Genomic DNA, 16137 nt, shown 5'->3' with positions numbered 1-16137 from the left:
GACTTCTGTGGCTTATTAGCTCATTTGAATTTTTTTCCCTCTTTCAACAAATGTTTACTGTACATTTACTATGCATGCATATTAGGGAAAGTATACATAAAAATTGCCATTTCAACCACCATTTAAAAAGGTACACATCAGTGGCATTAAGCATATTCACGTTGTTGAATGTGAACTTTCACCACTACCTATTTCTAGAACTTTTAATTATTTCCAATTGAAATTCTGTGCTCATTAAATAATAACTCACCATTCTTCCTTCACCTAGCCCTTGGTAAACTCTATTTTTCTGTCCATAATTTTGCCTATCCTAGAAACTGTATATAAATGTAACCATACTATATTTGTCCTTTAATATCTGTCTTGTTTCACACAGCATAATGTTTTCAAGGATCATCTATGTTGTAGCATGTGCCAAAATTTCATTCTTTTTTTAAGGCTGAATAATATTTCATTGCATATGTATGCCATATTTTATCCATTTATCTGTTGATGGATACTTGGATTGTTTCTACTGTTTGGCAATTATGGATAATGCTGCTATCAATATTGGTGCTCATTTTATTTTATAACTGAATAATATTCCATTGTGTAGATGATCACAGTTTATCCATTCACCTATTGAAGGGAATATTGGTTGCTTCCAGTTTTTCTTACAATTATGAATAAAGCTTCCAGTTTTTCACAATTATAAATAAAGCAACATTTTCATGTTGTTTTTTTTGTAGACGTAAGTTTTAAAATCAGTTAAGTAACTACCTAAGAATGCAATTTCTGGATCACATGACAAAACAATGTTTAGCTTTGTAAAATGCCAAACTGTCCTACCATTTCACATTCCTTTCAAAAATTATTTTAGTATTTTTCCTTAAATTTGCAATATACATTTACAACTAATCTAAGTCTACTTTCAAATAATACTATACCACTTTTCAGCACAGATATCTTATAACAGAGTATTCCCAGCTTCTTTCTCCTGTCCCTTAGAAAATTGCTGCATTTTTATTTATTTCACTTATACATATGATATAATCACACAATTACTACTATTACTTTGAAAAAAATCTATTTGCTCAATTAACAATAAAGAAGAAATAAGGTTTCATTTTACCTTCACTTATTCCTTCTTTGATGCTTTACTTTTTAAAATGTAGATTTGAGTTTCTGACGTCTATCACTTTGCTTTTCTCTGGAGACCTTTTTTTCTCAAAAAAAAGTTATGATTTTCAGGGCAGGCATGTTGGAGATAAATTCTTTCAGTTTTTGTTTGTTTGAGAAAGTATTTCTCCTTATCTTTTCAAGGCTAATTTTGCTGGATATAAAATTCTAGGGCTTTTTTTTTCTAACACTAAATATTTCACTCCGCTCACTTCTTGCTTGCATGATTTCTAAAGAAAAGTCTCCTATAAACCTTAATCTTTTTATTCTCTAGGTAAGGCTTTTATTCTCCTCTGGCTTCTCTCAAGTTTTCTCATTTGTCTTTGGTTTTCTGTAGTTTGAGTATGATATTTCTAGGTATAGAGTTTTTAATTTTTATTTTGTTGGTGTTCTCTGAATTTCTGGATCTGCATTTGGCATCTTTCATTAACTTTGGAAATATTACTTTAAATATTTTTTTTACTCTGTTGTCTCTTCTTTTTTGGTATTCCAATTATGCTACATTACATTCTATGAAATTGCCTTACAGTTTTTGCATATTCTGGGTTTTTTTTTTCCATTTCACTTCAAAAAGTTTCCATTGACATATCTTCAAGTTCACTGAATTTTTTCCTCAGCTGTGTCCACTCTACTCATAAGTGCATCAAAGCCATTGTTCATTTATCTTACAGTGTTTTTTATTTCTAGCATTTCCTTTTGATTCTTTCTTAGAGTTTCCATTTCTCTCTTTACATTACACATCTGTTCTTGCAGGTTGCCCACCTTTTCCATTAGAGCCCTTAATGTAATAATCAAAGTTACTTTAGATTCCAGGTCTTATAAGTCCAAAATCTGTATCATATCTGAATCTGATTCTGATACTTGCTTTGTCACTTCAGAATTCCTTTTTATATTCCTGGTAATTTTTGTTGAAAGCCAAACACGATATAACTTGTAGTAACAAGTGAGAGAAATAGACTTTTAGTGTGAGGTTTTATGCTGCTGTAGCTATGAGTTATGTTGCTTATAATGTCTGTTGTAGCTGTAGATGCTATGAATTTCAAAATCCTTTAGTGTTCTTCTTTTTGTCCCCATTGCTGTCTTTGGGCTTTCCAAGAATTCCTTCTTAAAACAGTCTAAGTGGTAATCTATGTTTATACTGAGGCCCTATTGAAGTGATGCTAAGGAGTGAGTAAGGGGTCGTATTCAGTAATCTTAAGATTAGCTGAGTTTTTGTGGGCCTTTGTCTTGTGGGCTGTAAGTTTCACTACAACTTCTTTTTTTCCCCTCTTCTTGCTCCTCGAGTGAGATAGAAGGCTAAAGAGAGCTGGAATTGGGTATTGCTCCTCTGCCTATATGAGATAAGGTTCTGCTGAAGTCTTTTTCACTTGAGCAGAGCAATTTGTTGTGAAGAACACACTGAAAACATTTCAAAATGATCATTTTCCCCCTTCCCTTGCTAAAGATATGAGGTGATTTTTTCTTGGCTCTTTATTGTGGGAACCTGGTGAGGTTCCTGGAGGTAAAATCTATCTATGAAAGTTGGGTAGGCCTCCCTAAGACTTGAGTCCCCAGGTTTTCTCATTCTCATGCTAGCCTACATTCAGCCTAGAGCAATTTATCCAAATAACTATTTAGGTAGTTCTACTAATGTATGACTCCAGTAACTTCTGCTCTGGGCTAGCTAATCTTGGCTGTGTTTCTTCATATTCTCATCTCTCCAGATTTCAGAGTGGCTATTTGTCCTGCGACTTCAATTTTCTGATGGTCCAAGAAAAGTTATTGATTTTCAGTTTGTTCAGCGTTTTTTTTTTTTTCTTGTTCTAAAGTTCGGAGTGACAATTTCTAAGCTCTTACTTGTCAGAACTGAACATGAAAGTCTCTTAACATTCATTTTTTTGTGTTTGAAAACTTCTTCAAACAAGAGGCAATGACAAATGGTCCTCTATAAATTTAAGCTACAGTTATTGTTAAAATTTTGTGAATTTGATAGATTGTTATCATCTTGGAAAGGATGGAAGGAATTTCAGCATTTTGAAGTGTAAAAGTAGAGACTGCTTCTGCTGTCTGATGGGCTAGCTAAAGGTGTGTGTCCTTCTGATCTGAGGTGAAGCTAATTGGTGAGATATAATGTGTTTATCATAATTAAATTTTCAGTGTAGCAACATGAGTTATTTATTCCCCTCTGGACACTTGCAGAGATAGACCATTAAAAATCTTCTACCTTTTGCAAAATGTACAGGAAATAAAATAGCATTTCACCTGGTACTTTCCTGATCTGCAGGTATCAAACAAAGGGATGTGAAAATGGGAAATAGCAGCATATTTGAACTGTCAGGAAATACACTCAAGCTTAGTGGCTGGAAAATTACCACAAGTGTGCACATGCAGTCTTACAGAGGACCTTAACAGGTGGTAGGGTCAAGGCAATTTATTTCAAAGTGTCTGCAGTCCTCAGAAAGAAATAAAATCACAACTTGATGTGATTAGTGAGTATCTAACTAGGCTGTGATACAATCATGAAATCCCAAACTGAGAAAGACCTATAGGGAACAAGGTGGTGGTTTTTGTTCTGTTAGATTTTATCAGAAGCAGCCAGAGGGCAGCACAGCAGTTTCATTTTAAATGGCAGAAAAGCTCTCCAAATGGACTCTTATGCCAAGGAAGTGAACCACAGATGGTGTTTCTTATTCAAGGTTCACAGACACCTCCCACAAACACAAGACAAAGATACAGTCAGGCATTCAAATGAGAATAAGAAGAAATATCTAGAATTCAGAGAAGCTGACTAAAAAAATGGCAGCAAAACCTTCATCTACCAATAATAGCAGGTAGGAAAAAGATGGGCAATGAGAAAATAGGCAGATTTATTAAATAGCACCCTTCAATCGTAAACAGAACTGGGAGAAAAGTTTTAAAAACAAAATAATTTATGGCATATATCTAATTTTTTAACTCACTCACCTAAATACCTTTTGGAATCTGCTTTAAAGCCAAGCCAGCATTAGCCCAATGGCTTGCACTGTCTGCCCATCTACTTTCAGAAATGACCCCTGAAAAATTAAAGTAGAGAATAATGACCCTGAGCCCATAAAAACAGATTTAATTTCATTCACCAGATTTGTACTCTTAAGGATGACTCATACATTTTAGAAAGTTTATTTTTGCAAAAGTTGATTTGCCTAATCCTTAGGTAATCAGAAAATCTGATTAAGAAGAGAATTCCATTATCATTTACTATTTTTGTTAGTGTATTCCTTTTATCTATTGTTCTTTGGCCTGGACCATTGTCAGTTATATTCAAAGACATTTGGGATGTAACATTTGGTCCATGAAGCAGAGTGGGTTAAATCGAGATTAATTTTTCTTAGTTTATAACAACATAACAAATTTAAACTAAGCTAACAATTCTATTGCATCATTTCTATAATCACAAGCTACTGTCCAGTAAGAGACTTGATCCATAAATTTATGGGCAATTTTTTTCTGAACCCTAAGTCAGAGTTCATGTTATGTGTGAGAATACTTTTGTGGATAATGATAGATTTGTCAAAATGTTAGATTTTCCTAGAAATTCAAGATGTATATTCACTGTATCCACCATTACTCTTCCATTGGCTTGGAAAAGTTTGGAGACCTCACTAAGAGACGGCCCAATCCATTCATTCACGCATTTAAGGGTCAGCCTTTCCAGCTGTCCAGGAAATCAAATAGAGCAGAAGGTCATCTGGTTGGAGTTGCTTCATTTCTGCATAACACATGTGCAAAGCACTTCCTAACTAGAAGATGAGACTATCTTAAATGTCACTGTGATGGAGAAGCATGTTCTCCCTTTTTTGACAGATGATTCACTTAAGTCTGGGTCGCGGACTTTCCACCACCTGGCCTTGCCTCAAATGAAGTTTTTGACCAGTTCAAAACCTGTAATTAACAAAAGCAAAAGGTTTTGGTTGCTTCTGATTCATGTTAAGGTCAACCAGTGGAAATAATAGTTCCAGGCCAATTTATAAAGGCTGAGAATGTCAGTAGTTACTTGTTTTGGAAAAGTGAGCAGACAAAAATAACAAAGACAGAGGCAAGGGTTCAAGACTTGGTATTTTGGTTTGTTTATTAGACATTTTTCCCCCTTGGGAAGTGCTGGTGTGTTTTGTACTTTTTCAAAATATCAATGTGGAGACAAGAGTGTGCTTAATTTGATGACATATGGAAAGCTACTTATCAGTCTTTCACCTCTTGCATTTTAATGTGGTTATTACTGTAATATTACCATTATCATGCTTGCCATCATTTTTACTCATTATTTCATTCAATAAATATTCCTAAAGTATCTATAAGTGAAAAGCACAGACAGCATGACTGCTCTCCTTTTCCTCTGCTCCTCCATGTCCCCCTTTCAAATATATCTTAATAACTACTAGTCATTTTTGGCATTTTTTATGATTTAGTAAACAACAAGTGTTAACCGGTAATCTATAAGGTCATAAACAGTATAGACCTTTTCATGGCACGAGCCACTCCTGGACACAGTCCTGTATGTGTGTGTATATGAATGTATGTATTCATATTAGGTCAACTCTGATCTCAGCACCCTTGTAAACATCCTTTCCTGCTAATTATTTCTTCTTCCTTTCCTCCCTGAATATCTGCATCACAGGCCTGAAGGGCTTTATGTCTTTATGTGTCAAGTGGATATAAAGCAACTCAAGCCAGATGACCTTCTGCTTTATTTGAATGTCTGGACAGCTGGAAAGACTGAACCTTAAAGGAGTGAAGGAAAGGAAGGAAGGAAGGAAGGAAGGAAGGAAGGAAGGAAGGAAGGAAAGAAGGAAGGAAAGAAGGGATTGGGCAGTTTCTCAGTGAGGTCTCCAAACTTTTCTAAGCCAATAGAAAAGGGTAATGGTAGATATAGTGACTATACATCCTGAATTTCTAGGCAAATTCATCACTTTGAAAAATATATTACTATTTACAAAAGTATTCTCAAACTTACCATGTACCCTGATTTATGGTTCTGAAAAAATAGCACATAAATTTATATCTTTTCAAGATGTGAGCTAACAGTTGCTTAGTTGTTGTCACTCAAAGGATGTTTTCCTATTCATGGGGAATATTTGAAGGGTAAAAAGTCTTCAAGATTCAAAGCAATATATCTATAATACAAGAATTTCAGGTTACTTGAGGTCTTGGTGGAGATAGATTAGTTTTTGGCCAGAGGATGGCCTGGCACACCTCATTTCATAGCAAGCAACCCATCACCCATTCTGCCTATAACTAAGGTCCAACTGACCCTCTTCATGTACTTGACAGCTGATAATTCCTTCAGACTCTGCCATGCACATCTTCTGGGTGTAGTGTATTCAACTGAGGCAGAGGGGAATGGAAGAATGCACTAAAGCTGTACTTAAGAGGCCAAGTGTTAATCCTTTGGGAGTAAATTCTTTCGGGTTGGATTCAGCACCAGTTTCATGTTTGGCATCTGGAAGTTATAGATTCTATAGTACTTTGAGAGTGGAGGCTGTGTCTTATAAAACTAAATATCCTTTCAAGCACCTTATACAAATAAGTGCTCAATAATTCCTTAGTGTTACAGAGTTATAAATACAGTGGTTGCTCTGTTAATCAGAGAAAAATATATCTGTCCTGATTTTTGTCTGTGTGAATTCAAACATCAGGAACCAATAAATCAAAGATGATTACTTCCTTTGCTTTTTTTGTTTTCAATTTATCAGAAACACTGAAGGTTATTTTTGGATAAGGATGTGAGTATTAAAAATAGAGTATACCAAGAGAGATGAAAATCAATGCATTAAAAGAAAACAATTTGGATTTTTTTAACTATTTGGTAAAATACAAAAACAGGAGAAAAATCTAGTCAATGATAGTTTTATATAATAAGACCTTTTATCCTTCTAATGAGAATAATTTTATTATTTTTCTTTCTGATTATGGAAATAATACACTCACTGGGGAAAAATGCAAAAAAAAGAAAAAGGTTAAAAAATTTACCATCTGGAAATAACAACCATTGACATTTTGCTAGATAGTCTTCCTTTTTTTTTCAATGGCTGTTACATGTAAACACTTTTCTGTTTTTTCACAAAGATGGAATCACTTTAAAACATACAGTTTTGTAACTGCCCTTTTTGCCCTACCTGTAATTGGGTTTACATGTTAATAGATGCCAACCTAATGATAGTGAGGCCATTATATGCCACTAATTCACCAGGACCAGTGGACATTTATGGTGGCACCACAGTGTTGCTACTGCACCTTATTGCTAACAATTCCTTATTGAAATTGCTTGCTCTTGATGGGCTTTCCGCAAGGTGCTTTCAGGCCTCTGAACTGAGGATGCCCAGTGGATTTTAGAAATTCCTGAGTGATTGTCATATATGTTGGGCCTGGGCTGCTACTTATCCTGGTTATTAAGAAATATCTAAATTCTCAGGCTCCCCTTCTTTAGGAAGGAACAGGCTGCCCCTTGGAAATGGGGCAGTATTTTTTGAGAAACTGAAATTAGTTTTTTAGGCAAATTGAAAAAGTGCATATCTTGCTTCCCACCATTTTGCTTCATATCCTGCTTAGCCCAAAGGATTTAGAAATCCTTTTACATTTATCCACATAGCTCAGTTACTTTTCAGAAACATCCCACTTCCCAGAAATACCAAATAAATATTTATTGAAACCCATGTCACGATGAATTTTCTTTCTGCTAATAATAATATTATCTTATGTGCCGTAGGAGTGGGGCACTTTAAATTTAGAAACAAGGATTTTTCTGCAGGAAGACTTGCCATGTGGGTTCAGCTTGTGGGTTGTTCGTCAATTATCTTTTTTTTTTTTTTTTGGAAATAAATCCATTTGCTGACTTAACGCCAACTTGCATTACTTTGATTTTGCTGCTGAAGCAGGGAGAAAAACTAGTTTCTCTAAATATTTTTACAATATTTCACTGAATTTTGTTTTGACATCACAGAAATTTTGGAGCTAGAAGGAATTTAGAAACCGCAGAGCTGTGGGTCCTTGGTATTCTTGAAGGAACTTAAGAAGTCCATAAACCCTCAGAAATAATATACGAATGTGTGTGCATGTGTGTGTGTGTATCCATTTTTCTTGAGTACCAAAAGTCAAGTGTTAGATTAGATTCCCAAAGGAATCCATGATGGAAAACATGGTTAAAAATTACTCAAAATCTTCATTTTGAAAAGGAACAAATTGAAATTCAGAAATCTTGCCCAAGGTCAGATTTTGAGTCAGCTTCTATGACTGTTTAAATTACTTATAGTAACCAAATTAAATATAAATGCAATGTTTCTATGCATGTCAATGTAATTTTTCAATCACTTTAGGTGTTTCAGAAAGACAACAGGTTGGTATGAGAAGTTCTACATTTGCATTCTAGTTCTGCCATGTAACTTGCCAAATCTCTGAATTTCTGTTTCCTGATCTATGAAATGGAAATTAAAAATACTCCCTATAGAGTTCTTTCACGTTTTAAGGAGTTTGTGAGTATAAGTGTGCCTAGCATAGGCATAGAGAAGACCTAAGTATTACAGAGTAAAACCTTGCTATGGAACCTTAAGGACATAATTTAGAGGGTTTTATTCTAACAAGTGGTTAGGCAGTACTTGGAGCTTAGTTTCCATTTCCTGAGCTGTAAAGTAGACCTAAGAACAGAACCTTCCTTCTAGGGTTGTTCTGAGAATTACATTAGATAATTACTCACAGTGCTGAGGACAGACTGTTTAATGTATTAGTGCTTAATAAATCTTAGCTATACCAATTAATATTTTCTCAGCATTTTGTAGTGTATCATTTGATTCCTTTAGATCATAATAATAACCTTATGAGTTGGTATATATCTATACAAACACATATACACACAATATATACTGTTAAATAAATATGCATTTATAATAAAAATATTAGGTTCCATTATTTTCTACTTTTGCATTTTCCAACACATGGCACATGTATTAGTTTCATAATAAAAAACTCATATTAAATTTTATTTTTAAAAAATCACAACATACCCATATATTTATGGCCAATTAATTTTTGACAGGGTGCCAAGACAATTCAATGAAGGAAAGAATAGCCTTTTCAAAAAATAGTCCTGGGACAATTGAGTATCCACATGTAAAGGAACGAAATGGGCTCTCCTATACGAATATGTAAAATTAGTGAAAAATGGATCAAAAACCTAAATATAAGGGCTAAACTATAAAACTCTTAGAAGACACTGTAGGTGTAAATTTTTATAGCTTTGGATTATGTAATTATTTATTAGATATGACACCAAAAGCATAAAGCAACCAAAAAATAAATAAATTGGGCTTAAAATTAAAAACAATTGTACATTAAAGACACTATCAAGAAAGGGAAAGAGCAGAAAATGGGAAAAATATTTTAAAATCCTATATATCTGATAAAAGATTTGTATCCAGAATATATTAAAAAGGCTTACAACCAAATAACACAAAGACAAATTAAATTAAAATGAGCAAAGAATTTGAATAAACATTTCTTCAAAGAAGACATGCAATTGGCCAGTAAATGGATGAAAATAATCTCAATATTATTATTCATTAGGGAAAATGCAAATCAAAACCACAATGAGATAGTACTTTACACTCCCTAGTAGACTATAATTAAAAAGGCAGTCAATAACAGTGTTGGTGAAGATGTGGAGAAAATGGAACCTTCACACATGGCTGGTGGGGATGTAAACTGGTGAAATTGGTGCAGCCCCTTTGGAAAACAGTTGTCAGTTCCTCAAAGAGTTAACTGTAGGTTACTATACGATCCAACAATTCCACCTAGGAGAAACAAAAACAGGTTCACACAAAAACTTGTACATTTGTACATGAATGAGTGTTAATAGCTGCATAATTCTTAATATCAAAAGCTGCAAACCACCAAATGTCCCTCAACCGAGTGGTTCACAAACAAAATGTATATCTATATACATGTCCCATATATTTCATACAATGGAATATTACTTGTTCATAAAAAGAAATGAAGGACTAATATATACTACAACATGGATGAAACTTGAAAACATTGTGCCAAGTTAAAAAAAAAGCCAGTAACAAAGGACCATATATTGTATAATTCCATTTATATGAAATCTACAGAATAAGCAAATATGTAGGGATAGAAAGTAGACATGTGGTTGCCCCAGGTTGGGGGGTAGAGTTTGGGGGGGAAATAGAAAGTGATTTCTAATTGCTTGGTGTTTCTTTTTGGGGTGATGAAATATTCTAGAATCGATTGTGATGATGACTGTACAATTCTGTGAATATACTAAATACCATCCAATCTTATACTTCGAATGGTTGAATTGTGTGATATGTGAATTATATCTCAATAAAGTCTTATAAAATTATTATTAGGAGTTGTATGGGGTTATTTACTCGCCTAAACAGATATTTTTACCTCTTCCTTTTTAGTTAATACGATTTCTCAATAGAGCCTCATATGTGGAAGCCACCTGGTCTAGTTTGTTCGACCTTTCCACTTTCTGACCCCACCAATATCCTTGTGATAGTTCAGGAGCTAAGCTCTTATGTTTTCAGTAATTAGACATACAGAGGAAGAGAGGACAACCACCACCGCCTGCATAAGCTTCTTTAAAGATTTTTTTTTTGTTTTCTCTTAATCATCTGTCTTCCTTGTCCCAACCAGATTATAGGAGCCACTTTTTCCATCATAGGCTCTCATTGAAAAGAAGAAAAAATTGAAAGTCCAGAATCTAATGAATTATCCCCCCTTCCATTGTTACCATCATCTCTTACCTGGATTATTGCCACAGCCTCCCAGCTGGTCCCCTGACTAGGGTTCCTGCTTTGTTGCAGACTACTCTCCACACAGCAACCCGTGTTCCTTTTAAATGTAAGATCCTGTCATTTCTCACCTCCAAACTATCAAAGGCTTTCCATCTTGGAATAAATGTTCAGGGCCATGCTGCTTAAAAAATCTACACCACACCAACTCCATCTTTCTGATCCCCTCTCCCACCACTGTCTCCTTTGCTTTCTCTAGTCCTACTTACTGCCTGAGCAAGCTCCTGCTTTATGACTTCTGTACTTGCTGCTACTTCTTCTAGAAACATTTTCTCCGCAGGTATCTCTAGAGATCACCTCCTTACATCATTTGTGTCTCTTTATCGGAGACATCACAAACATACCTTGCCACCTTGACCCTCTATTCCCTTTTTTTGCTTTTTTTTTTTCTAGGCACTTAATCTAAATTACCACATATTTATTCGTTTATTGCCTAGCTCTTTTCAAATGAATGGAAGAACAAGATTACGGACTATTTATTTAAGTTAATGGGTGTATTCCCAATGCCTAAAAGTATGCCAGCCACATAATAGGTGTTAAATAAGTGAAGAGGGCAGGGATTACAGTAAGTAGCCCTATAAGGCTATAAACATCCTACTTCTTAAATTTCTATTCCTTCATAGCAGGAGTTTAGGAGGTATGACAGCAGGAAAAAGCATAGCTCTTTCATTTTTTCCTACACAAAAAGAAAAAATCCAATTTTTTATCAAAGAGAAGCCAAGGATAAATAAATGGTCTAAAAATCATTTATAAAAAGTGTTCTGGCTGGGTGCAGTGGCTCACGCCTATAATTCCAACACTTTGGGAGGCCAAGGCAGGCGGATCACTTGAGGTTCAGGGTTCGAGACAGCCTGGGACAGAACAAAACATGGCAAAATCCTGTCTCTACTAAAAAAATCAAAAAAAAAAAAGGGGGGGCATGGTGGCTGGTGCCTGTAGTCCCAGCTACTCAGGAGACTGAGGCAGGAGAATCCCTTGAACCCAGGAGGCGGAGGTTTCAGTGCAGTGAGCCGAGGTCACGCCACTGCACTCTAGTCTGGGTGACAGAGGGAGACTCTTTCAAAACACATCAACACACACACACACACACACACACACACACGCAACTAACCAAAAAAAAACAAAAAAGAATATTATATACAAGATCCATAAAAGGCATGTTTGTCAAGGGAAAACAGCCTCAACAGCATTTTACAAAAAAGAATGTTGCTTACAAAGAGGTGCAAGGGAGTCAGGCATCAGAAGTACTGTCTCACCAATTAAAAACACAGTACACATTTAAAGAAAAAATTCCAAGATCTCAAAGATTACTAATTTATAACTACTTGAACATGTTGAAAAAAAAACAGAAAGTTTTCAAAATTATTATAGTCACAAAGACCAGGGCATTTCTTCAGACATTATCATTGTAAAAGCCAAGAATGAAATTGCTTCCTTGAACAGGAAATGTTCAATCTTTCATTCATTTCAGGGACCAGAACTTGACAAGCTGACCTGTTATTTTTGGTTTATTTCAGTGCAGAGCATTTTTTTTTTTTCCTTTCTGAAGAAGGTGGGTCATGATGCACATATTTATAATGACAGCAGGGCAATGTTTCAGTATTGCTTCCACACAGCTAAAGTGATTCAGAAAGATTGATTGCAAAAGAATAGCAAAAATATATCTGTCAACTGCACACCAAAGCAAAACACATGTCACGTTATTCATATCTGAAAAAATTTGGTTCAAACCTGTGGTAGTACTGACAGCAATGATCAAACAAATTGGCAGAATAAATTAAAACTCCCACAAGACACTTTTCTGATGAAAATCATTGGCCAGAAAAAGAACCAGATTTTATTAGCAATCAATTATTACTTTAAATCAATCTATTGACACCTTTTATAAAGTTCAAGTTTCAGTAGTGGATGGAGATAAGAGAGTTGTTAGACTTGTGCATGATTAATAATGTCTGTGTGAGATTTTTTGGCAAAATAATCTGTTATTTAAAGCAGTCCTCTCAAGCCTGTAGTCCCAGGACTTCGGGAGGCTGAGGCAAGTGGATCACTTGAGCCCAGGAGTTTCAGACCAGCCTGAGCAACATGGCAAAGCCCCGTCTCTACAAGAAATACAAAAATTGGCCACACGTGATGGCATGTGCCTGTAGTCCCAGCTACTCGGGAGGCTGAGGAGGGAGGATCACTGAGCCCAAGGAAGTTGAGGCTGCAGTGAGCTGAGATTGTGCCACCGTACTCCAACCACGAACAGACTGAGAACCTGTCTCAGCAAGTAAATAAATAAGCAAATAAAGCAGTCCAAAATCTTACTGGATGATACAAATGATTAAAGGTAAAAGCAGAGGGCATTTGTCATTCTGCTTTTTGTGGTTTATAAACGGTGGAGAAAGATGCAGAAAGAAAAATGATGGAGCAGTTTTTAATTTCAAAAGCTTGACCAAGGGTCAGGGGTTCGACTACGTCAGTACTGGCTTAATCTCACCTGTGCTCATTTCTGGAGATGCCTAAAACCATGGTGCTAACCCTTGGCTAACACAAGTGAAATGTACTATTTTCCTGTGCTAGTAGCCAAGACATATAGGGGCAACCTATCCCAACTTGTTAGCATTGCTTTTAGAAAAAGCAATGCTAAGGTAGAGGCAGGGCGCGGTGGCTCATGCCTGTACTCCCAGCACTTTGGGAGGCCGAGGCGGGTGGATCACGAGGTCAGGAGATCGAGACTATCCTGGCTAACACGGTGAAACCCCGTCTCTACTAAAAATACAAAAAACTAGCCGGGCATGGTGGTGGGTGCCTGTAGTCCCAGCTACTCGGAAGGCTGAGGCAGGAGAATGGCGTGAACCCGAGAGGCGGAGCTTGCAGTGAGTCGAGATTGCGCCACTGCACTCCAGCCTGGGCGACAGAGCGAGACTCCGTCTCAGAAAAAAGAAAATCTACATGGAGATATTTGCACCTGGTTTATATTTCTAATAGCCTGGTTTTGACTATGTAACCAAGAAGTGTGAAGAACTCCTCTTTGAAAAGTGGTTCTTCGGAGACCAAGTATCTTGCATGTATCTTTGTGGTAAGGACCTAAGGAAAAAGCATATCCTATGAAATAGAAAGGACACAGGAATTTGTGCCTAGAAATCTCGTTTCTCCCTGATATTTACCTGGCTTTATTTCTGCTGCTGTATTGTTAGCTTTTACCTTCATCAAAGCCTTTTATCAGTAGAACCTGAGGAATCCATCTATCCTTTTGTCTGACAGCAATGTGTCAGTTTTCCTTCCATACACGTAAATAAACCGACTCAGAAAGACTGATTGTTAAAGAATAGTCAAAGAAGCATCTGACAACTGTACAAACAAAGGAAAGCAGGCATACCATGATTAACATGAGGATAAAAGCATTTAATGGCATAGAGAAGATGAGTTTATAAAGATAAACAGCACAGTTCACAATGACAATATAACTGTGACTGTTTTGGAACAAATAACATCTTTATGGAAATGTTAATACAAAACTCAAAATCTGAGAGGATGGTGAGATATGATCACTGGACAAGCAGTTCTAGTTGTGTCCTCTTGATCCTCACACAACTGTGATACTGGGATTGTGTGCTTAGACTCCGGAGGCAGAAAGCCAAGGTTCACATCTTGGCTCTTCCATTCTCAGCTATGTGATGCCATTCAAGTTATTTAATCTCTCTACTTTTGTTTCCATATAGCCAAAAGGGGGATAATAACAATATTATGTACTTCATCAGTTATTGTTTGGGTTTAATGAGGTGATACATATAAAAGTGCTTGAAATGTTATAAAAGCCAAATAAAAGTTAAATATTATTGTTTCAAAAATTATCATAATGGCCTCGTTCAAAGGTTAGTATTTTTTCCTCCATAATCTTCTTTGAAGCTATTTTAGCCATTAGGATTAAGGAAATGAAAATTCACTCATTTAACCTCTCATAATCCAAAATTTAAGAATTCCATCTCCTAAAATTTGTTCAAAGAAGAACAATTTGTTCTTTGGCTGCATGATTAAAAACAAGCAAACAAAGGAACAAACAAAAAACTTTGTATCTGAGAATTATAGTACCCCAAAGTAGCCTCTTGTAGTCTATTTTCATTTTCCTAGTTAGGTGGACTAATAATAGTTTTAAAAATCAAAATGTCCAAGCAACTCAGTAACTGGATTCCTTTGCCCATGTTCACTTTATGCCACCTAGTTAACAGAATCAGATAAAAATCAATTAAGATAACAACAAAATCAACAAAATCAGATAAAAAAACAATTTGACCTTTGGAGTTGAACTCCAGACTGAATACCAAAGGCTATAATTTAGTACCTAAGTATTTCTATAATCTTATTTGTACCAGTTTTATTGATCAAAGATATTCTGCTGTGAGAAGGATATGCTACCTCTAAATGCTTCATTGGGGTAGAATTTAAAAGACTAATAACAACTATCTTCTTCTACTTTGCACTGGTATTTTGAAGTTCCAGCTGCAAATCATTACTAGATGAGTCCATTCTCTTTGAAGAATCACACTTGTGAATTAAAATGTCATTCCATTTTGCTACATGGAAACTTGCTACTTCTTTTGAGACCTATTAAGCAAAGCTTTTGAGGGAAATTTTAATTTAAGACAAAGCTTATATTTCCATTTACAAAAATTAATTCCATGCTGTGTCCTGGAAGAAATAGAATCAGTTTAATATTATTATTGAAAGAAAATGAGTTTCAGATTTTTTTTATTGTTTTATTTTTATTTTTTATTTTATTTATTTATTTATTTATTTTTTTGAGAGGGAGTCTTGCTCTGTCGCCCAGGCTGGAGTGCAGTGGTGTGATCTCGGCTCACTGCAACATCTGCCTCCTGGGTTCAAGCGATTCTCCTGCCTCAGCCTCCTGAGTAGCTGGGATTACAGGCGCTCACCACCACGCCTGGCTAATTTTTGTATTTTAGTAGAGACAAGGTTTCACTATGTAGGTCAATCTGATCTTGAACTCCTGACATCAAATGAGCTGCCTGCCTCAGCCTCCCAAAGTGCTGGGATTACAGGCGTGAGCCACTGTGCCTAGCCAGGAGTTTCAGATTTTTATGAACTTGATTTTTCAGGCCAAAAAAAGGTAAGAACTCTGGGGAACTAATACTGGGTATTATTTACAAATCTT

Source organism: Pan troglodytes, chromosome 8 (genome assembly GCF_028858775.2).
Source record: "Pan troglodytes isolate AG18354 chromosome 8, NHGRI_mPanTro3-v2.0_pri, whole genome shotgun sequence".
Classification (NCBI taxonomy): domain Eukaryota; kingdom Metazoa; phylum Chordata; class Mammalia; order Primates; family Hominidae; genus Pan; species Pan troglodytes.
Note: the sequence above shows the minus strand (reverse complement) of the source record.